The sequence below is a fragment of the Lissotriton helveticus genome, chromosome 6 (genome assembly GCF_964261635.1).
Source record: "Lissotriton helveticus chromosome 6, aLisHel1.1, whole genome shotgun sequence".
NCBI lineage: Eukaryota > Metazoa > Chordata > Amphibia > Caudata > Salamandridae > Lissotriton > Lissotriton helveticus.
In genome coordinates, this window is record NC_136067.1 from 1,560,911,550 (window position 1) to 1,560,935,878 (window position 24,329).

At 39.7% G+C, this 24,329-nt stretch overlaps 1 long non-coding RNA gene across 1 annotated transcript; it reads left to right on the forward strand.

The window, feature by feature from the left end:
- The first annotated feature begins 20,382 nt into the window (after positions 1-20,382).
- LOC144761825 (uncharacterized) lies at positions 20,383-23,846 on the forward strand. The gene is made up of 2 exons (XR_013595908.1): positions 20,383-20,596; positions 21,475-23,846. It is a non-coding gene; the product is annotated as an uncharacterized LOC144761825 (long non-coding RNA).
- Positions 23,847-24,329: the final 483 nt, after the last annotated feature.

Here is a 24,329-nt window from a genome sequence, read left to right on the forward strand (position 1 = left end):
AATTCAGAACTCCTTAAAGTTAACTTACTTTCCATGACGTCAAAGGATGTCCTATGAACAGCTTACACTCTTTTGTGCTGTTATTACTTTCAGCCCGCCACTTTCTGAAAGAAAATCTCCATCGTTTTTAAAAACATGTTACATGCAATAAATGACTTCTTGCTCCCTACCACAAGTTTCCACAAGGCCAAATCTTGTCAGACCCATTTATAACTCTTGGATTTCTTGTAAGCCAATCCCGTCATTTGGCATTTCCGCAACTTTCAGAATTAAAATGTTGAAGATCATTTTCACAATCCTGGAATAGTAATATCTTCCCCTTCTTGCTCAGTCATGTTCTACATTTCCTATGACACTGATACTGCTTACTATGAAGCAGACTTACACTAACTCTATGACTACTACAATTATTTAATTCTCTACATCACTTTCAATCACAAAGCAATGTAAAACAGTAGACAGCGTTGCAGACTTACATTCCCTCTACTTTATGTTATGATTGGCTGCTTCAATTAGCTTATAAAAAGAAATAGTTTTTCTGAACTCATTCAAATTGCACTTATTTCTCCATCATGTCCAGTCTTATGGTTAGAAGTTATGTCTCTGAACTACACTTATCCTCAAGGCCAAATTGTGTAGGAGCCATTAGAACTTCTTGAAATTCCACAGAGCACATCCCGAGATTATTTCCCTAAAATTTTGGTTTTAAAAACACCAGGTAAGAGTTTTTAAGGTCATACGGCAATTTTTTTTTGAAAATTAAAACAGAATCGTTGCAGAATGACCAACCATTTCTAGACTTTAAATAAGCTGTGTAATGTCCTGATGTTATTGAAGGACCGTCATGATATATAATTGCTGCAGTTACAAAAGTCCTTCCTGATATTGACAACTGCGAAGCTACAAAATTTTTAATTAAAGTTGTCAATTTTGTTCCATCAGGCCTACATCGTTGGAACATTAAAATGACATACTGGCCATATGTTCGTATAAATAATGTGGACATCATTTCAGATTTACATTGGCTACACTCCATGTTGTGATCAGCTGCTTTTACTAGCTTATTAAAGGAGACTGATTTACTGTCTGGCAAAGTTAAATATATAAATCTTTCTGAGTCTACACTAGTAGTACTTGATACCATACAGTTCTCGCAGTCATGCTGCCATTGATAAGAAAGGCCAAACAGCTGATCTACATCTACACCTTCAGCATGCAATACATCAAGCATATACATTAAAAACTCCTGACAATCTTGCTGAATATTTTGAGAGAATTGTGTTTGGCCTGAACATCTGTCTAACAGATTTCGAATTTCAGACACACTTTCTATGTTTGTTCTATCAGTGCTACATTTCTCTAACACAGAATTTAACAAACTGCAAAATGTTTGATCAGAATTGACCACAATCTCTTCTTTTACATTTTCTAGAGAAAACAAAACATTAACCACTACATTAGCATAGCAGTTGACACCAGAACTGTTTTCAAACTGAAAACCAACAACATCTTCAACAGAATCCTTTTTGTTTCTGCTTGTAATTTTAGGTTCATCTACTTTTTGTCTTTTTGCTACAACCTCCCCAGTATTGGTCACATTTCTTCGTTTCCGGCCTACCACACGTTTCTCAAACAAAGGATACTGAGGCAAATGTGGCGCATACTCTCTTCTTAACCTATTGTATTCCTTAACACAATCTAGATCCGCACAAATGTTTGTGACATCACACTCAATCAAGTACAATCCCGATAAAGTTCTAACTCGTGACAATGCCACATATGCCATACCCTCCTTGAACACAGAACTGCCAATATTCACCAATGCACTGTCTACACTTAAACCTTGCGATTTATGGATTGTCACCGCATATGCCAAGCAAACAGGAAACTGCTTACGGCGAACATATAAGTCTTTTACAAGCAAAAATCTAGCAGAGCAACGACCAATTAGCTGTACTTCCTCAATGCCATCAAATTAAATTTTTAAAAATTCAATTCCATCTCTATTTCTGTATTTTACAAAATCAACAACATTACCCATTGATCCATTTACCAGACCTCTTTCAACATGTAAATTCCTTCTTAAAATTATACGGCAGTTCAAGCACACATTCAGAGTCTTTTCAAAACCTGCAGTTTTAGATATACTCTTCTCTAATGAATCCAATTTTGTTTTCAGATTCTCAGACAAAATAATTGTTGATCCCATATGCTCTACTCTGTCAATAGCTTCCAGTTTCACAATCTCTTGCTTTTCTAAATGCAACATTTTGTTGTTGAATTTGGCACATTCTGCAAGAGTTGGCATCAAACATATTCCAGATTTCTTCTCAGTAATTTTCTGAAAAATATTCTCAGGCACAACATCTTGTTCTGGATATAAATTTGACAGTAATCGTGCATGTAAAGCTTCTTTCCCATGCTCGGTCACTTTTCCAATTCTAACATCTTGTAGAATAGTCTTGTAAACTTCATCCTTCGCCTGACGCATATTTTCATGCAGTTCAGCATAATTGAAGTTTAACCATATATTGACGTTGCCAATGCTGCCTAGGCACTTCCTGGTATCTTCATGCGTGAGCATTTTGAACACAGGTTGCCCTTTCACTGGTGTCAGCTGCAGAAGATCTCCGAAAACAATGATGTGTTTGCCACCAAATAACACATCATACTCTGTTTTGAGAACTTCTTGCATTCTCAAATGCACAAAGGCAAGCATGACATTGGAAACCATGCTTACTTCGTCAATGATAAGAAGTTTCATTTTCCTCAAGATTCTTGAAACTTCAAAACAAGCATCTCCAGATAGCTTGTGATATTGTAATTTGTTGTCATGCTCCACTGGCAGCATCAGTAAACGATGTAAAGTAATCCCTTTAATGTTGTGTGCTGCCAGTCCAGTTGGAGCGGTGACAACACAAGACAGCGATGACTCTGTCCTTTCCTGCAAATAGCATGAAATTGCTTTAATGAGGAAACTTTTTCCAGTTCCCGCTTCTCCACTCACGTACAGTCGGACAGGCTTCAACGACGTACATGAGCACTCTTTCTTGTCATGACTTAATCCATGATCAATTTGCATGGTAACTTCGTCATATATTTTCCTCTGCTCAACGTTGAGTTGTCTTTCCAACTCTTCTAAGTTAACCGCATCCTCCTGAGCATGTGCCATGGCTCTTTCCACTTCATTCATGGCAGTGGCAGCTTCATTTTCGATAACAGGTCCTCCTAGTGGATCCTGACTCAATGAAGCAGAACTCTGACTGTCCTGAGAACTGTCTCTGGCAATCTCGGCTGCAATCGTTGCTTCCTGCTCAATTTCCGCATTCAACATTTCTACATATTTGGGAAAAGCAGGGCATTCTATGGTCTCCTTGGCGGCATTGAAAGAGTCTTCGTAACAGAGGAAATCTCCAAGCAGTTCCTCTTCTGCACGCCAAGGCTTGAAAAGTTGCAAAAGTGCTAAATAGAAAAACTCCTTTTTTTCAGGAGATTCGCCACTCAATGTTCGATGGTTTACCAAGTGGCATTTTCTTTGCTTGACCAGACATCCCTCACTTCCTATTACAGCATACACTCCTTTCTCAGTATCTTCTTTGATGTTCCTCTTGAATATGTAATTTTGAAGAACCTCATACAGACAAATATTGTCGAGGTGACTGCTTCTATTTGGATAATATGTATCCAACATGTTGGTCTTCAAAATGTCGGTACTGTTTGGCTCCTTTTCCGCCAAATACTCAATTTCCCGCACAGGTTTCAGAACTCGATTACGCGTTGCAGCAAGACCAAGACTCGCCCAAACGATACTCCTGGACTTGGCATAGAGACTTGCTGAAGACAACCGGTCAGAGCATTCATAAGCTCCAATTTCTCAATGCGACAACATCTTCAGACTGAAACTGTACAACTTCTTGCTGAGGCTCTTTTCATGGGAAATGTCCTCCCACATATCCTTCAATTCTGTCTTCTCTTTTTTGGTGATGTAAGACGTCACATACCGAGCCACAGCCATACAGTTATCAGCCACAAACTGTATATCCATGTTAGCATTCCACATGGACAAAATCACCGGGTTGTAGTCGTTGATGTACTTGGACTCTTCGTTCCTCTTCAAATTGTATGTGTTTTTAGGTGATTTCTTCATGACATTGTGTCGCAGCGAAGACATCAAACTGTTTACTCTTCCTTTAGAAATCACCGGTCGTGGAAAGCCGAAACGACATTTGGTGTAGAACTTGTCCTTGTTTCGGAATTTACGACGGCAGTACTTTCCACATCGATGGCTTTGGAAACGCAGAACTTTTTCTCTTAGGCTTTTCTTCTCCTTTGCGTTTGGAACAGCACACGTAGAATACTGTTGGATGAAACTCATCACTGAGTCTTCTGGATCCGTTCCAAATTTAGGTGCATCCTTAATCCACAGCAACATATGTATATGAGGAGCACCTCTTGCTTGGTACTCCTTTCTCCAGAAGAAATCCAACACCTCTCCAAGAGGTGGATTCTTCTTATTCATGATGAAAGACATCATAGCTTCAAATCTATGATTGAAGTACCTACATACATTGACTGGATCCAAAGAGCACAGTTCTCCGGGTGTCTTGAATTCGATGTTATCTACGTTAGCATTTGCCTCTCGTAGAAATTCAAGTAAGTCTTCCCAGCCATACTCGGCACAGCTCAGAGTGAGGAACCATGTGGGAGTACCTAAGTTCCTCAGCATACATTTTAAATCACCATGACGACGGTACCAGTACTCATTAGTACCACGCTGACACGCCATGAGATTTATCAGGTGAGAATCCAAAATACTGTCTTGGACATTGACTTTATCAATAAAGTCACTTGCCGAGATGTTTTGCATGTGTATACCACTTTTCAAGATGTGGTTCACTGCATATGACAGTCCAGACAGATTGCTTTCAAACAGGAGATGAAACAAATAGGGAATGCATTGTCGAAACCTAGCATCTCCTGCATACAATCGCAAAGTCCGGTATTCAGAAGCAGGAATTTGATGAGGTCGCTCATCATATCTTCCTCCCTGACCTGTTGGAAAAAGCTGTGGGAAACACCGAGCTTCCAAACTTTCCTCCCAAACACTAATGGGACTCCCTTTGGCTTGTTTCATTTGAAACAACTCAATAGCATTCCCCATGACTTCCTTGGAATGCAAAGGATGAACACTATAATGTTCATATATTTCTTCACTAGTAGAGGGTTCTACTTTCTCAATTTGACCAGCACACAAATCGCTATCCTCTTCCTCACTTACTTCCTCTTCTGCAACATATACATTCTTATAGTATTTATTATTTTTTTTCAAATACAATGTTGCCTTTTTAACTTTCCTAACATCTACTAAATCTTGCCATATTTTCTTATTCTTTGTCGGAACCCCATTAACTAAGATAACCAGAGGTTCCTCGTCCACTTTTTCTACTCCGATTGTGTTAATGTTTTTCTTCAAATCCAGAGGCAAATAAACAACTCTTCCCTTTAATCCTCTCTGTAAATCTGATGGAGGCAATTTCCCTGTCTTTGGCTCCATTCTTACAATAGCCTGAAAGGGATGGATACTTTGAATCAAAATAGATTCATAAGTATTTAAATCCTTCAATTCAGAAGGAATCTCAACCAATTCCAGATTATTATGAACTGCTCTAGCAGGCATCTGGTTTTGATTTAATTTGCAACAACAATAAGTACACACACGTTGATCGAATCCCAAATCAAAACAATTTTCTACCATCAAGTATGTTGCAAAATCCTTCCATTCACTATTATTTTCCCTTTCACTTTTTGCATATAAATCCACTAACTTAGTCTGATTCTTATAATAAGTGCGTCGACAACACACACAAGTGAAATTAGGCCTCTCACTTGATTTCACCTGAAACGTCGCAATTTCCCTCTGGAAATTATCTGTACTGGAAACCTGTACACTATCTTCCACATTACCCTCTTCTTCTGGGTCAATTTCAACATTCTCCTCTTTACTTCCAAAGTAACAAAACTCAATTTCTTCACATATGTTCTTCACATCTATTTCAGAACCATGCAAAAGAGCAGCGCATAATTGTTTAAGCATAATTGCTGGACTCTTAGCATAATACAACATTCTAACTAATTTCCTCACTTTATTATGATGCACTGCTAGCATCCTGAAATGATGAAAAACACTCTGGCATACTCTCCTGGAAAGACAAGCCAGTGAATGACCATGCAAACCTGTCACTTCTCTCACTCTGCAAGGATCTAATTCTTGCAACAACTTCATTTTCTGCTTCAAACTTTTCTTATTAAATGACCGTACAAAATCACAAAGCAAATTGATGGAATCCTGTCGCACACTGCAAATACTACTACACTTCCAGGTGTACACAGGACCCTTAGCACGTCTTCCTAAAACCTCATTACCTTACCTAACACCTCTTCTGCCTCTGTTGTCACAAGTTTTTCTTTTTCAACTGGACAACCATCTTTCACTTCATAAGCACGACCACTGGTGTCAACTGCATGCACCAAATCATTATCCTGGAAATAACTCTCCTCATTAAAAAATGCCTCACAGCTTGAACTATGCATCCATTCTCCAGAAAAAACTTCACAAAAATTACTACGATTAACTATTCTCTTCCATCTACTATTTCTTTTGAAATCATAAATTGCCTTGTTTAGCTTCCTAATTCTATTGATTATCAAAATAAATAACTTACGTTTAATTTCAAATGCCTGATCAATAACTTTCTCAACTTTTTTTTTTCTCTTATAAAAAACCAGTTTCTGTTGACCTTTCTTAATATTTTTTAACAAATTGCCAATTATCCTGTTGCGGAACATTCGTTTACGAATGTCCCTAAACTGTTGTTTCCTTCTACTATCATGCACAGAGTTATCTCTTGCTCTAGCAGTAACATTTTTGATTGGCCTTTCCTTTCCATTTGATTTGCTTATCTTTTTATGGACTGAAACATTTTCTGTAGTAATATTTTTTTTACTACACATATTTCTTATGAAATATTTTGTGCTCTTACCCGGTGCTTTCTTCGTGACTTGACAAATCTTTTTGTTAGAAGACTGCTGCTTATTTTGTTTCACCTGCTGTTTTTGACGTTTTGCAGCCTTTCTCTGTCTTTCTATTGTTGGCATGGTGAAATCTTGAAATGATCTGCAGTTGAATCTGTGGTAAAATATAATAAAAAATGTTATTAACCATTATTACCAAACAGTAATTTATATGTGAATCTGATCTAATTTTATGAGCATATTTTAATATTTTATTGAAGACACTACACATAACCTGTTTTTGAAGGTGTCTTTATTTTTAAATTAAACGGTTTACATTTTTACTTTTTATTTATTATACATTTTAAAAATAAATGTTTATATTTCCATAGGCTCAAGCAGGTCAGCTTCCCACCCTATGTCATATAATTCGGACAAATCTGCATCCTCATCACGCTCTTCTTCATCCTCAGGATTTAAATCATCCAATGGATCAACATCCACTGATGTTTCAATTACAAGTTCAATGATGAGGTCAAAATCAACTGATTGCAGATTGTCACTCATGTTGATGTTGTCTTTATCTTTAAAGAAAGATAACAACAATGAGATGTTGCAGAGTAAGAGACAAATCTCAGAGATTATAATAGTAAAATTGTTTAACAAGAGTAATATTTTGCAGCTATTATTTAGACATGTCCAGCAATGCTGATCAGGTGAAGACTATGTCTAATTTTTCAGTGAACAGGACTCATCTCTTCTTAACCTTGGATAAGCCTCACCGACTCTGTGTGTCCTGCACATACTTAAATGTAAAGGGGCAGATTTATGTTAAATGGCACATCCCCAGGCATGCACCAGTTAACGTGCACCGCTGCTCTGCCACCCATGGTGTGCCGTATTTACAATCAGATAGGAGAAAACTGCGTCAAAACCCTGCGCCTGCTTTAAGCAGGCATAGGTCTTGACGCAACATTGTGGAGATGGGGCACCCCTGAGCCTTGCTTGAGCTGCATCGCACTTGCGATACAACTCCAGCAATCACTACCTTTACATCACAGATACATCACGCATCTGTGCCATTTTTGCCCCATGATGCCCCGCATTGTAAATGCAGCACACCATGGGTGGCGGAACAGCGGCACAGGATGACTGACACATCCCTGGTGATGCACCAGTCATCATAAATCTATCCCTAATCTTCTTATCGTGTTACAGATGAACCGCCATATGTACCATCAAACTATTTTGCATTTCCTAAATAGCGAATTTTAAGGAATAAATAGCAATTCTTTACCATTCCTAATTTGCAATGAGCAAATTGCTAATTGCAAGTTACCCATTCATTTCCATGGGCTAGGAGCCTCATAGGAATGAAGGTGCAATTTGCGATTAGCAATTTGCTCATCACAAATTAGGAATTTTTTCAAGGGTGCAGGGGTGTCTCAAGAACACCCTGCTGCACCCCTGAAAAAGAAATTTGGGGGCATATGGCACACATACATGCCCTAAGGGCATGTGTTGGCGTCATATGGGACCTTTTGTTTTTTTGAAAAAAAGCTTTTTGAAAAGAATTCACAAATTACCACCAATTTACCACAATAGTTTCCAAATCCTTAATGTCATTTTTTACATATTTTTTGTTTGATACATTGCATTTAAGTAATCGCAAAATGTGCAAATCCTTCAGTGCAATCGCAAAATAAGGAATAGCAAATTGTGCTATTCCTTATTTTGCATCAAACTTGTTTGATACATACCATTTGTCTAATTAGCATTCGCAAAGGCCGAAATTCGCAGATTTTTGATCTTTGCGAATGCTAATTAGCTTGATACATATGGCCCCAAGTGAGGCCTGTCTTGCAACATGGTGCATCTTTTGCATCACTGCTGCATCGGTTTCATGTGGTACGTTTTTTTTACACCATGACATGTCTGCCTAAAAGCATCAATTTGTAATTTTGTCGCCTCATAGCAAATCTTTTGCACCGCCGCTGCATCATAAAAGTGACGCACAGTGGCGCAAAAGAGGCATACACCTATCATAAATCTGTCCCTAGCATTTTAAATGATTAATCCAGGATGACGATAAGGTGTGGACTATCCAGAGGTTTGTTTAAGGTGAGGCCTACTCAGGATTGCAGATTAAAGTTACGCTTGATGAAGAATACAGAAGAGATAATACATGTAAAGGCCTACCAATGAAGTAAGTGATTTGCACTTTATTTCGCCAGTCATCATAAATGTATCCCTAAGCTTCTTATCTTGTTACAGAAGAACCACCATATGTACCATCAAACTATTTTGCATTTCCTAAATAGCGAATTTTAAGGAATAAATAGCAATTCTTTACCATTCCTAATTTGCAATGAGCAATTTGCTAATTGCAAATTACCCATTCATTTCCATGGGCTAGGAGGCTCATAGGAATGAAGGTGCAATTTGCGATTAGCAATTAGCTCATCACAAAATAGGAATTTTTTCAAGGGTGCAGGGGTATCTCAAGAACACCCTGCTGCACCCCTGAAAAAGAAATTTGGGGGCATATGGCGCACATACATGCCCTAATGGCATGTATGGGCGTCATATGGCACCTTTTGTTTTTTGGAAAAAAATGCTTTTTGAAAAGAATTCGCAAATTACCACCAACTAGAAGTTGGTGGTAGTTTCCAAATCCTTAATGTCATTTTTTACATATTTTTTGTTTGATACATTGCATTTAAGGAATCGCAAAATTTGCAAATCCTTCAGTGCAATCGCAAAATAAGGAATAGCAAATTTTGAATTAAGGACATTTTAAGTCATTTCCACATGTGCAGTGTTTTCAAATTATGATTTGAAAATCGTTTTTGGGGAAAAATAATGGTTTGCAAATTTATGACAAGGACATAATGGTGTATGCTTCTCTATAAGGCATTTCAGTGTCTCTGATGTCATTTTTCCCATATTACATTATAAGACCTTTCCCCATGGAGCACATTCCTTGTAAATATGCTCCCACCTGTGCATGGTGAATTTAGATTTTGACTGTTTGAGTCACATAGCCATGTTAAAAGTGACCCAAAAAAATTGCAAACGCTTTAAAAAAACACATTCATGTGTCTTAAGGACATTTTAAGTCATTTCCCCATGGACAGTGTTTTGTAAGTGGCGCAAAAGAGGCATACACCTATCATAAATCTGTCCCTAGCATTTTAAATGATTAATTCAGGATGACGATAAGATGTGGCCTATCCAGAGGTTTGTTTAAGGTGAGGCCTACTCAGGATTGCAGATTAAAGTTACGCTTGATGAAGAATACAGAGGACATAATACATGTAAAGCTCTACCAATGAAGTAAGTGATGTCCACTTCATTGCGCCAGTCATCATAAATCTATCCCTAAGCTTCTTATCTTGTTAGACATCAACCGCCATATGTATCATATAACTATTTTGCATTTCCAAAATAGCAAATTTTAAGGAATAAATAGCGATTCTTTACCATTCCAAATTTGCAATGAGCAAATTGCTAATTGCAAATTACCCATTCATTTCCATGCGCCAGGATGCCCATATGAAAGAAGGTGCAATTTGCAATTAGCAATTAGCTCATCGCAAATTAGGAATTTTTCCAAAGGTGTAGGGGTGTCTCAATAACACCCTGCTGCACCCCTGAAAAAGAAATTTGGGGGCATATGCGCACATAAATTTTAACAACATTCCTTTACCTCAAAAACGATTTTCAATTCATAATTTGAAAACACTGCCCACAGGGAAATTACTTAAAATGTCCTTAAGACACATGAAAGTGTTTTTTTATGGCCTTTCCAGCATGGTTGGGTCACTTTTAACATGGCTATGTAACACAAACATTTAAAATCTAAATTTGCCATGCACAGGTGGGAGCATATTTACAAGCAATTTGCGCCACAGAGAAAGGTCTTACATTAAAATGGGAAAAATAACATCAGGGACAGTCAATTGCCTTATAAAGAAGCATACACCATTATGTCCTTGTCATAAATTTAAAAACAATTCCTTTTTCCCAAAAACGATTTTCAAATCATAATTTCAAAACACTGCACATGGGAAAATTACTTAAAATGTCCTTAAGACACATAATAGCGTTTTTTAATTGCCTTTGCAGCATGTTTGTATCACTTTTAACATGGCTATGTAACACAAACATTAAAAATCTAAATTTTCCTTGCACAGGTGGGAGCATATTTACAAGCAATTTGCGCCACATAATTCATAATTTTCTCCTTAAAGCACACTATTCTCTATCTAAATTAAAGAAATATTTTCTCACCTTAGCAAATACTTTGAGTTTGAAAACAGTCTCAGAAACACACCAATTTGTCTTCAGCAGAGCAAAAGGTATGCACTCCAGAGTCTACAGCTATCAAAAGCACAGAAATGCTGTAATTCTTCACACATATCGCTCATGTCACCCAATCAAAACTCTTCCCTCACTTTTTTTCAAATGAAAACCCTTCCCCCCTCTACCCTTTCTGCCTTTTCTGCATGGCAACCACCTCTTGGAAGACTTCTGGTGTTTGCAAGTTCACACAACAATGTTGCAATTGAACTCTGAACTCTCAGTGCACCTGCATATCCAGTGCATTCTTTCATTTAATGATTTTTTATTGACCATTCAAAATACATCTTTCAAATAACTCATCCGTGCACCCTAACTTTCTGTTTTCAGCAATCAAAATCCACCAATCACTGTTACTGCTTCATGAACACAGAAACTCCACAGTTTTTTTCATTTTAAACTCTCATTTTTTCAACTGCCATTTCATTGCCACACTTCATCTGACTGCAGGAGAACCTTCTCTCACCATGTTTTCTGTCTGGATTGTTGGACATAGTTATATTCACTGGGCTCAAAGGTACACTGAAAACAGGAATTTACCTAACCTCAATTTACAAGATGTGGAAATTAAGTGGTTTGGCCACAGAGGATTAAAATGTCACCAATTGATACCATTGGTGAAAACCTTTATGCATTTGCCCAAACCTGACCTGTTAATTGTGCACTGTGGAGGTAATGACTTGGGCACTTTGACTGGTGTAGGTCTGGAAATGCTTTTAAAGGACACCTTTGAGCAATTGATGGCACTTTTTCCTCAGACTGCCTTGGTATATTCAAATATATGCCAAAGACAGAAATGGAGGTGGTCAAACCAATTTTGTCCACAAATTGAGAAGTCGAGGAAGCATGTAAACAAATCTGTTTCAGCTTACATGAGAGACCATGGAATGGGCTCCCTGTACAACAATAACTTGCGTTACTACATGCAAGATATCTACAGAGGAGATGGAGTTCACTTCTCAGATGAGGGCAACAGAATTTTCACTCTGAATTTAAGAATGTGCATTGGTACCTACTTATAAGTACCTAAATGTACCATAAACCCAAAAGCTCTTCTCAGAGCTACCCTACATCTGATCACTCACAATTATTATTTTACTCTAACATTTTTCACTAATTTTCAACAAAGTACGCTCCCTGGGGCGCTACCCGGTACGCGAACCGGGAGCTAACCTCGCGAAATTTTTTAAAAAAATGTTTTTTTTTCGCACATATGGGCCTCCTCAGCCACCCTCACAAAACCTAGGGGGTCAAGATAAGTCTACCGTGCCCCCTTCTACCCATTCTGAACATTATTTGCCCTCCATCTTGTATCTTAATTCGACCGAAACACAAAATGGTGGACTCCCGTTACGCTTAAGGTTCGCGAACCGGGGCGCTCAACGGTTCGCGTACCGGGTCGCTCCCTGGGAAGCGCACCATCAAAAAAGGTGGGAAAGTAGTTCACAGAAAAGCCACTGGAGACAATTTCACCAAATATAGACTAGCTCATACTACATACCAATCCCTACCATTTTCACAAATTTGATTGGAATTCCATTTACCCATTTAGCCTGTAGACCTCTCTAAATACCGTGAGGTAAATTACTTCACAAAACACATCTGAAGTGTTGGAATTGACAACCAATTAAAATGTTACTTTCATTTTCTACTTTTTTTACCTGACATTTGATTGGTTATATACCTGAATATATATAAAGGAAGAGAAGAAAACACAGCCATTTTGACTACTACTTCTTGCTGTACATTTCAATAGGATTTTCACTAATTCCTTCAACTTCTATCTAAAGGTAAGTTTTTATTTTTAAAACTGAAGTATATTGTGCACTATAAATTAATATGGTAAACTTTTTCTGATAGTTATATACTATCCCTCTGTAGTAGTTATAGATTTAGATAGACTTCTCTGTTATAGTTATGGATGGAGTTAGGCTTCTCTTGTATAATTATGAATTTACTTACGTTAAATCACATACACTTTTTTATATTCCTACTTCCACTCTGATACTATACACTGCCCAAAATTAATCCCAACAGTGCCCTATCTCTACTAATATATATTTTTTTAATCTAAATTTCAGGCAAAATGGAAGGCGAACAGAAAGTTGAATTTCAAATTGTCCTGCAAGAGAGCAGCCAAGAAATCAATGATGAAAATGATATTGAATTTTTCGATGAAACTTTAGACAAAGAACTACTGCAATGTGTACAAGCAGTAGATAACCTCCTTGAAAATGAGGACATTTTACGCCCTCAGAGACTACAATGTATATTCAATGATAATTATGAAATTTCTGACAATGAAATGTTAGAAAGTTTAATAAATTATGAAACACAATCACAATAAAAAAAATGCTTAAAAAATAAAGAAAATAAAAAATAATCAACAAAACCAACAATCAATTAACATACAGCATTTGAAAAGTCTATCATTCATTTTTCAATGCAGTACGCTGCCCAGAATGCTTCCCGGTTCGCGGACCGGGCGCTCCCCACGCAAAAAAAAAAAAAGTTTTTTTGTTTTTTTTGCCCCGCGGGGCCCTTTTAAAACCTCCACATTAAACCTAGGGGGTCACGGAGGATCTAGTATGCCCCCTTATGGTTATTTCCCCCTTTGTTTTGGCCTCCTCTTGTCTCTCAATCCTACCGAGAGACAAGATGGCGGCCGCTCCGGACTGTTTAGAATGTTGACAGACACCGGAGAGCCAATCAGCTTAGCTACGCGAAGTTCTGGTACGCTTAAGGTCCGCGGACCGGAGCGCTGCCCAGAGCGCGCTTACAGATATATATCTTTTTTTAAACGTTAATTTCTCAAAATCCACTGGAGCACATATATTGAGACCTAGAAAAGGCACATCGGGCTACCAGTCCCTACAACCGCCCTATGGAAAACTCAATGTTAAAAACACGTTTTGGGACCCCCCTTTTTTCTCGGCCCCCCCTTGACGAAACCCCCCCAAAATTTCCAGGGGCTGCTCAGAAACAAAATGTTCCATTTTCCAGAAAATTTCAGCCAATTCCGTCCACAAACGCCAAAGTTATTAGACATAGAATTTTCAAAAATCCCATAGGGAAAAAATCCTAACTATATATACCTACTGGCGACCGCCAGTAGGTAATATATATATTCACTGAAAAAACCATAGGTTTTACACCAGTTATAGTTAGCTGGAAATTTTACTCGCATAAAACCATTGAAATTCCCACGTTATAGTTAGTTGGACTCACTATAACTTGCGCTTGCAATGCACTGCTGATGACGTCACATATTACATCACTCATGACATGGTCAGTGACATCACTCATGACATCACTGATGACACCATGCAGTGAATGTGTCTATTTTTAAAAAATAATTATGTATTATATATGTATATGTAAAAGTTGATGGAAGAATAAATGTTTAAATCAGTGTTTACATGGATGTTTTTTTAAATACATATATTAGAGAGTAATGTTTAAATATTTAAATATATGTATTAGTGTTTCACTTTGTGTATAAGTGGCTGCATGGGTTGCTGAGTAGCGACATGTGTATGTATATGGGTTATTAGATGTTTTTCTTAGTATCAGTATGAGTGTTTGTATGGTTTGGTGGGGGTATTACTTAGCACATAGATGCATGAATGACTGACTCTCTCTTTGTATGTGTTTTGAAGACAGCATATGTGCAGGACTGTATGGGTGGATGAGTGTGTATATGTGTGTGTTAGTGAGTGAATGACTGTCTCACTAGTGTCTTTATCAGTAACTACATATGCTTTAATCTAGTATATGTGAATATTGATGTATATAAGTGAGTATATGTGAGAGTGAGGGATTGTAAGAGTTCCTGTTTAAATTAGTATGTGTTTCTATAAGTGATTGTTTAAGAGAGTAAGAATGCGTAAGTTTCCTTAAAAGTAAAGTGGTAGTGTGTGTATATCTGTATATGCAAATAAATAGATGTTCAATAGTTTATTTGCATGTGTGAGTATGTGTGAGAGTATCTTTTGGATGACTGTCGGTGTGTAACAGGATGTATAGGTGTATCACTACATATGATGAGTGAGTATATGTATGAGTGACTATATAGAACTGTTGGTAAATGAATGGATGTGTATATAGATGGTGGAATTATTGAATTGGTTGTTGTAACTGGTATGGGTATCTCCATTTTTTTGAAAATGTTACTTTCTATTTTTGTTTTGTTTAAGAGATTTTTATTAGCATTTTAGAGTAAATACAATACATATGTTATAAAAGAAAATTGGAACAATAAAATAAGAAACAGAGGCAGGAAAACATATGCATGAGCAATAAAGACGAAGAAAGAAATGAGCATAGAGAAAAGGGAAAAGGGGAGAGACAAGAGCATGGAAAAGAGGAAAGAAGAGAGAACGAAAAGAAAGCAAGGGCAGAAGAAGGGAAGAGAAGGGGGATAGAAAAGAAGGGGAAAATAAGTGGGAATACTGAGCATCAGTCAAGGATGAAATTTGGAGGAAAGATAAGTGGTAAAGGGGAGCCAAAGGAGATCAGATTTAATTTTGAGGGGAATGGAATAGGACGAAGCGATAGCAATTCTATGTTCATCACAAACAAAATTCCACCAGGTGTGTATAGAAATTTTAGAAGTATCTTTCCAACATAATAGGATAACTTTAAATGCAAGAGAAATAAACAAATCCAACAATCCCTCAGAAGAAGAGATAATATCTATATCAGGTGATAATGATCCTAGAAAAATAGCCTGTAAAGATAACTGGGCAGAACAGTTAAAGACTAACATACAGGTTTTCCAAACTTCCTTCCAAAATGATGAAACATGAAAACATTCAAACAGTAAATGTTTAAGTGACCCAGTTTCACTGGCACAGGACCAGCACATTAGAGATGATGTTGGGGAGAACTTATGAACAGTTACAGGAGTAATAAGAACTCTATGATAAATGAACAACAACGATTGGGTGATGCGGGCAGCAGGAGATATCTTAAACAATTTGGACCATAAACGTTCCCACAACAGAACAGAGAGAGACATATTAAGGTCCGTTTCCCATGCAATTTCAACAGCTGATTTAGAACGAGCTGAACTAGGTGACATTAATAATGAATAAACAAGGGCAGCCTTAGGTTGTTGAGAGGAAAATAAGGGATAAAGGGAAGAGGTAGGAACAAGAGATGGGAAGACAACAGGAATGGAAAGGGAAGCTAAGTGCGACTGAATTGCAGATGTGATAATGTTATATTCAGAAAGATAAGACAAAGGCAAATTAAATAACAGTTGCATGTTCGGAAAAGGAATGAGAGATTCATTATAAAAAAACTGATGAACAAATACAATATTCTTCTCTTTCCAATGCTTAAAGTAAAATGATTTACCTTTATATCGAAGAAATTTGTTATACCATACAACAGATAATAAAAAACATTGCAATGCTGAAAGATTGGAGGAGGAAACATTGTGTAATACAGTTTGGGAGTATTTTAAGATAGGGTATTTAGTCAGAAAAGAACAGTTTGACATAAAAACAACATGTTGAAAGGAAAGGTCTTTCAAGAAAGAGCGTTCCAGAAGAACCCATGTAGGTACAGGAGTGTCATCAAAGTTATATGCTAAGGAAAATGATTGTTTGATCAGGAAAGCAGAGTGGTACATTTTAAAGTTAGGAAATCGAACTCCACCTTCAGATTTAGGGCGAATCAGCTTCTGAAGCGCTATTCGGGGATGTTTGTCATTCCACAAAAATGTAGTACAAATAGAGTGTATGCGGGAGAAATAGGAAAGGGGAATTTTGAAAGGAAGCATAGACACCGTATAAAGAACATGAGGGGTAATCATAATTTTAATTGTGTCTAGTCTACCCCACCATGAAAGAAATAATGGGGACCAGATTTGAAAAAGGGAGGTCATTTTCTTTATAAGAGAGTCAAACGTAAATTTAAGGGTATCTTTCAGGGAGGGAGCAAACCAAATACCAAGGTATTTAATTTTAGAGGGGCACCAAGCAAAATCAGTATTATTAAACATGTATTGGTAGCAAAGTGAATTAAGAGGAAGGACTTCCATTTTGGACAGGTTCAATTTATATCCCGAAATAGAGGAATACAAACATACCTCATCCATGAAAGGCGGGAGGGAGGTTTCAGGATCGGACATTTTAGTTTCAGTAGAGGCCAATGTAAAACCAGTGATGTTTGGATTAGAACAAATTCTCTAAGAAGGGCTCAAGACAGAGAATAAACAACAGGGGAGAAAGAGGACATCCCTGACGAGTGCCTCTAGACAAGGAGAATGATTTGGAAAAATGGTTATTGACTAAGCATGGGCGGATTTTGCGGATTGGCAATCCGCGAACTTGCGTATTTACGGATTCGCAATCCGCGAAGATCCGCGAACTCTAGCGGACTTGCGGATTTTTCCGTTTTTTGTGTTGGCGCGTGTTCGCGCCGATTTTGGGACAAGTTCGCAATTGCGAACTTACTTTTCGGCTTGCAACGGCCGCGACTATGTTGTTTCTACGTCTGGTTTATCATCACAGGTTCACAGCACCCTCTGTTTCACCACTGCCACCCTCTGGGACACCCATGCCACCCTCTAGTACATCCTCACAGGCACCTATTAGGTTTATTTATTACTGTAGATTATGGTGGTTGAAAAAAGCTAGCACACCTGCCCTTCTTCAACTGCCATCAATTAATTTGTGTTTCATTAATGTGTCAGTAATTTTGAAAGTTCCAGTCTGGCTGGCACCTGCTTCCTTCCTTATCTGTAATTTGCTTTTTGTTGCAGTGAAATTTTTTTTTTACAGGACCTTTATGGTGCTATTCTATGAGCCTGCTGTTTGGGTCATAGCAGGGTCATAGAATTGTTGCAAACTCTGGAGGGGCCCATCAGGAAGCACTACCTTGAATGTTACTAATGTTAAGTTTGAACTTTTGCACCTGCTCATTGCTTTCATTTTAGCTAAAATCGTTTTTTTTGCAATTTCGCGCGTTATTTGGGGCGCGAATCCGTGCGAGATCGATTTCGGAAGCCGCGAATACGTGCGAATACAAAATTGTTTTTGTTGCGACGTGTATGTTCGCGTGATCTTGCGCGTGTTCGCGAGGCGCTTCTAGCTATTCGTTTGCCAAGTTACCCTATCGGTCGTACACGGGCGCGGCCATCTTGTTGGCGTGACGTAATTCCGTTTCCGCCCGCTATGTGTAATCTCGCAAAGTGTGCTGCTCGCGAGTACAAGTTCGCGCGTACTCGCAAGGAAAATCTCGCGCGAACTTACCCACGCGGTCGTGAACGGGCGCGGCCATCTTGTTTCTCATTCATTGCTATGGTTCTGGGCATGCTTTCTCTATCCTCTCTCAATCTCTGCCATCCTTTGCTTGTTTGAAGTTTTTTTGATCTAATTTTACTTATTATCTAACCCTCTATTTTTCTAGCTCTATATTTTTGTGTTTTCTGCAGCTTTTAGTTACTTTTAAACTACTTTTTTAAACTCTTTTATTTTCTTCTTCACTATTCTATTTCTTCTTTATCATTTAAGTTTATTTCTGCCCAGACCATGGTAAAGGGAGCCGGGAAGCACCCTGAGAAGGGGAAGGGTCCCGCACCCCGTGCCCGGCTCCCGTGCGGGCGTTTAAGGGGGGAGCAAGTGGACCCGAGGGAGATCTTTAGCGCGGAGGAAGTGGCGGCACTGATCTTCCATGTCCAGCGCCGCCTCCCCAAGACGATCCTGGGAGGCGGCAAGATCGCGACCGGCTATGGCATCCGGGAGCGCCGCCAGCGGTGGGAGAAGGTGTGCCGGGCCATGTACAAGATCTCTGGGGTCCGGCGCACATATAACCAGGCCACCCACCGCTGGACCGATGTCATGGACCGGGAGCGGGACTTGCTGGACGCGCTCGGCGTAGAGGTCCCCGGGCTTGGTGAGTAGTAGTAGTAGTACATTTACTACTCTGTTTTATCCTGCTCTGTTATTTGCAAATCTTTGTTCTTTACCAAGAGCAATAATGCTGCCGATTACATTGAGGTAAATTATATTTCAAAATCTTCTATGCATTTCATTTTCAGGTGCACTGCTCTCCTTCTCAGTAGCCTTGCTTGCTACTATGCTTCTTTGTTTTGTATGTTGTGTTCAGAAGCATTTCATTGGCCTGAGAAATTATGTATCAGTGTACTGTAAAGAAAAGAACTGCGTAATGCTAGACAGTAAGGGTCATATTTTCAATTACCGGCGCATCCCTGCAAAGTAGCAGGGATGCGGCAGTAATTGTGTGCCATGCCACCACCACCCATTGGCCCAAAACGTCACAGAAGCCTTACGCATCTGTGCCGTAAAGGCAGCGCATTGCTGGAGTTGCGTGCCAACGATGGCGCAGCTCCAGCAATGCTCTGGGGTACCCTATCTCCCCAATGCTGCATCAAGCCGTACGTCGGCTTCAAGCGCGCAGGGTTTGAGTCATGCATCATTGTCATAAAAATGACTGATTGACATCTTGTAGATTTCCCTCAGCCACTTTTAGGATTCGTTCCTGCGCAGGTACGCCCTCCCTTGCGCCGGAACGCCCCCTGATGGCGCAGGGCTTTACAACGTGATGCATCGCCCATATGCCCATATGTGTTTTTTTTTTTAATATATACGCCGCACCAACACCATGGCGAGTCTTTTGTTCTGCCGCTGCGTCAGAAAAGGCACGCAACAATGGAGGAAAATCAGCCGCAACTTCCGCAAGGGACTTATAAATCAGCCCCAACAGACTGAAGTCCAGTGTCCTTCCTTTAGACAGTCACATGGCTATCAGAAGAAATAGTGGCGGTGGTGGCGGGTGGATTGATAGTTTGAGTATTCACTGATCTGCAAGCAGGATGGACTTTGTCTGTCACGTGTTGTGCACTACTGCCTGCAGTGCCAGGCCTAGGCAAACCTCTTTAGTAGTCTGTTTATTGAGTTACATAGGAACTTTCTAAGTCAACGTTCCGCAAATCAGGCAATACGAATAACGTAGTATACCACATGAGATAGATCCCGTGGAATAGTTGTCTATCTATTTGCTATTTTTCCAAAATATGTTGTTATTGTTCTTTTGAAATGTTTGATTTGGTTGAAAAATCTCATCCATGTTTTATGGTTTTTCTTTCTTTCATGTTGTACATCAGCTCCCCCCAAGGGCAAGAGGGCACAGGAGGAGGGTGCTGAGGATGCAGGCCAGGATCGGGCAGGCGAGGGCTCCTTTGCTGGCCCCAGTAAGTTTACATTTTACTAAACAGTACCTATTTTTTCCTAGCGTTCCTCATTCGATTTTTTCTAAATCGTCTTTGATCTTCTTGTAGACTGGATATAAATTCTTATCCTGCCTCGAATATGATGACTCCCTGTGGTATTACTAGACTATTCTTATTAGTCTGTCTGTGTAGCTAACTAAGATTGGACATTTGGCAATTCCATTGGACTCCCATTATATTCAGCAATACCTCTATGCACTGTCTCCTTACTGACTAGATAGTGTGGCAGAGTCATTCAGCTCCCGAAGTCACCGATTATAGATCCCCAATGATCTCTAGATTATCGTACGCAGGACAAGAGAGTAGTACGGAGTCACAGCACAGTCAAGAAGTGTCAGAGGCACTCATGCTTGCAAAAATTCCAAAACCTTTAGCTCATCCACTCTAGTCTAGAGGAACAAAAACCACAGAGTCTATTTAAGTGTAAAAGCTTTATTAAAAGTAAACACATTTATTGAAATCTACTTTGTCATAAAACTATTTAACTGTAAACGGAAAAGTGGTTAGTGCTGACGATTAATTGGACACATTTCTTGTGGTCGAGCCGAACTCTCACCTACTTTGAACTTGATCCTGGTCGTGTTCTTAGGACTCAGGAGTCAAGCTTCTGTCTGTTAGGAGAAAAAGTGGTGCGTGTTAAAAATCAAAAGCAAGCATTCATCAGTTGTGCATAAAAGTGCAGCAAGACAACAGCCTTCCCTGGAAAATGGGACATTTTTACTATGGAGTAGACAGTCACAAATTATTACATTGTATTCTGTTTTTTTAACATTTCTCCTAGACCAAATATTATATAGTAGTGAGTGGTGTATTCTAACTTTCTTAAATGTACTTTGTAGGTGTAACATCTGGTGACGGGGCCAGCGCGGAGGTGGCTGATGTGTTGGACTTGGACTCGGAGGCCTCTGGGGAGGATGCGGCGGTAGAAGAGCTGGTGGCCGTTCCTGTGGGGGATCAAACGGTGGTGGCGGAAACAGGTAAGCTATATATTCCTTACTTATTGAGATTGAAGACTGCATAGTGTGCTTTCTGCACGGGTGTATTACAATTACAAATCAACCAGGTAGTAGCCTCCTCGAAATGTACTTCGACTTAGCTGTGAAGTTTTTGGTGAGAAGAATCCCAATAAGTTCTTAGACGAACGTGATGGATGGGATGAACGAAAAGCGAAAGAAGGGTGTAAGTAAGTGGGACGCGAACTTGTATGATGGCTGGCAAAGAAGAACGATATGTGTTTGCTTGGACCCAGAGGTGGCTGGGAAGGAAAGAATATGGTATGGTGCATGGCTGGGTCAATGATGAAGCAAGGATGGGTGGAAGGACAGCAGCCTGGGTGGGTGAAACAGAAACTGTATGTGTGCGTATACTTTGAATGAATGGATGCCTGGAGCATGGTATTCTCTGACTCTTACATAGCAAATGTGTATCTAGAGAGAGTAGATGGTCGCCAGGTGAAGTAAGTGTTACCTTGAAGAGCATGTACCACCGCACCCGCACGTCCGTCCCAGTGCAGGGAAGGCAAGGAAAAGAAATTGTAAATGTGTCCAATACTACCATGAATAGTAGCAGTACTTTGTATTGCGTTTGCATTCACAGCATATATCTGGTTATTACGGTGGACACTCCGTACCTCTCTTAATAACTTTAGTTTACTTGTAGTACGTCATTCATGTGTGGGTGTATCACTGTGTTCACTCAATATTAAGCAAAGCACCTAAAGTCATCTCATCTGTCATTAAATACGTCCCATGTGAAGTGATAGATAATCAAATTAGTTAGCTTCTTCAGTTTCCTTTTCTAGTACTCATTTGCACTGTAGGGTGAAAGGTAAATTAATTAAGCAGTAGCCCTTGTAACAGAGTATTCTCAGTGCCACCCGTAATAGAAAAGTAATAGCTTCACCACCTGCATGTACTGGACCGGTACAGTAACGCAAGTCTGTCTCCATCATCATGGTGTGCAACTTTTTTTCTCGGGTGCAACTTCACTGTGCTGTGTCCATGTCATTCTGCCGGCTTGCATAAGATAACGTACCCATTTCCCTAAACAAGAGAGAAGAAGAAGAATAAGACTGGTGTACTGTCATAGTCGACTGTAATGGAAGTCCATAGTGGTCGTAGAATTAGTTCATTAAACTACCACTACTGTTAGAGCAAGGATGCAGAAGTGGGAGGGTTACATAGATACTGTCCTCAATAGTTATGTACTGTGCTTTCAATTTGCTACTTGTACTCTGTGACCCAACTTTCGGCTCAATCACTTTGTGTTATTAATAAGGAGCATTGGTTACAGACTATGTCTTTCTTTCTTCATATAGTTGCTCCTTCCAAATCAACAACAAGGAGGGAGCAGGCTAGATTGGCCCGGCAACGGAGGCTGGAGGCCACAGTCGCCGAGTATCGGCGGCTGGTGGCCCTGGAGGAGGAGGAGGACACGCAGTCGAGCGGGGCAACATCTTCGACTGCATCCTCCTCCGTGACTAAACCAGCGGGACCGAGCCGGGCTAAGAAAGCCGACCGCCACCGCCAAGCACCCGAAACACCAGCTGCCCCCCACAGGAGCTGCAAGGAACGCCAACACCGCCTACGAGTCCGCATGTCCAACCTGGAGCAGGAGGTCCTGAGGTATAAGACCTTGGTTAAGGGCCTCCGCTCCGAGCTTGCCACCCTCCGCAAGGAGTATGATGCCCATGCCGCATCATGCACCAGCACCAGCACCCTCCAGTAGTGGAGTGTCCCTTGCCCTTTTTTTATAGACTTTTGGGGGGTGGGATTTGGGAGTTGGGATCGTTTTGGGACGTTTCAGAGACAATCGTTGGGGTTAGGGTGGGTGAGGGAGATTATTTTGTTAGGGATAAATAAATATATTTTTCAACTACTTTATCTGACCATACCTGTTTTTTACTGCTTTTCAGTCTGGTGGGTGGGGGGCGGGGGTGTAACAGTAACTTTGTTTTCCTGAACAGTCGTAGGACTTTAGTAGTACAACCGTCAAACTCTTGTCTACTCCGAAATAATACTCCATTATACTACCTCCCACCAAACGCTTATCTTACCTGTAATTTGTGTTAGAAATTAGGGCTAGGCCCAGGGCTGGCTCCAGGTGAAATGGGGATTAACGTTGTCATTCCTGGGCGGGTGACATTTCCTCATTGCGGTGTTACTAGTGGTGTGACACAGTGGCAGTTGCATGCCTATGGAAAAAAAGAAAATGAAACCTTGTTTGTACTCCTTACTGTAGCATTACAACGGTTACGGTACGATCGAGAAAATAGCAGGTGACAGTACACTAGAACAGTGCCATAATGTAGCCTAACAAATGGTAAAGTATTGCAAGTATAACTAGTACTTGCGTTGAATTTATTTGACATTGGCTACTACTACTAGAAGATATAGTACTGAAGCTGAGTAAGTCTAGAAGATATCCTCGTATTCCTTCACCAGCCTGTTGCTGCTATCACCTTATCCTCCCCAGCAAGTGTGTGGAATTATTGATGTTATTTTAGTCAGACATCAAGCAAAACAACACAGCCCGGGGGAAGAGGGTTAGGGTTTGTAAAATGGATGGGAATGGGGGTTTCTTTTTGGGTAGGTTTTGTTGAGAGAAGAAAAAAAAAGCAGAGCATGGACAAACAATAATTGAAGATACAGAGTTTACAGACAATCTTTGGTTACAAAGTAAAGGTAAGCACATG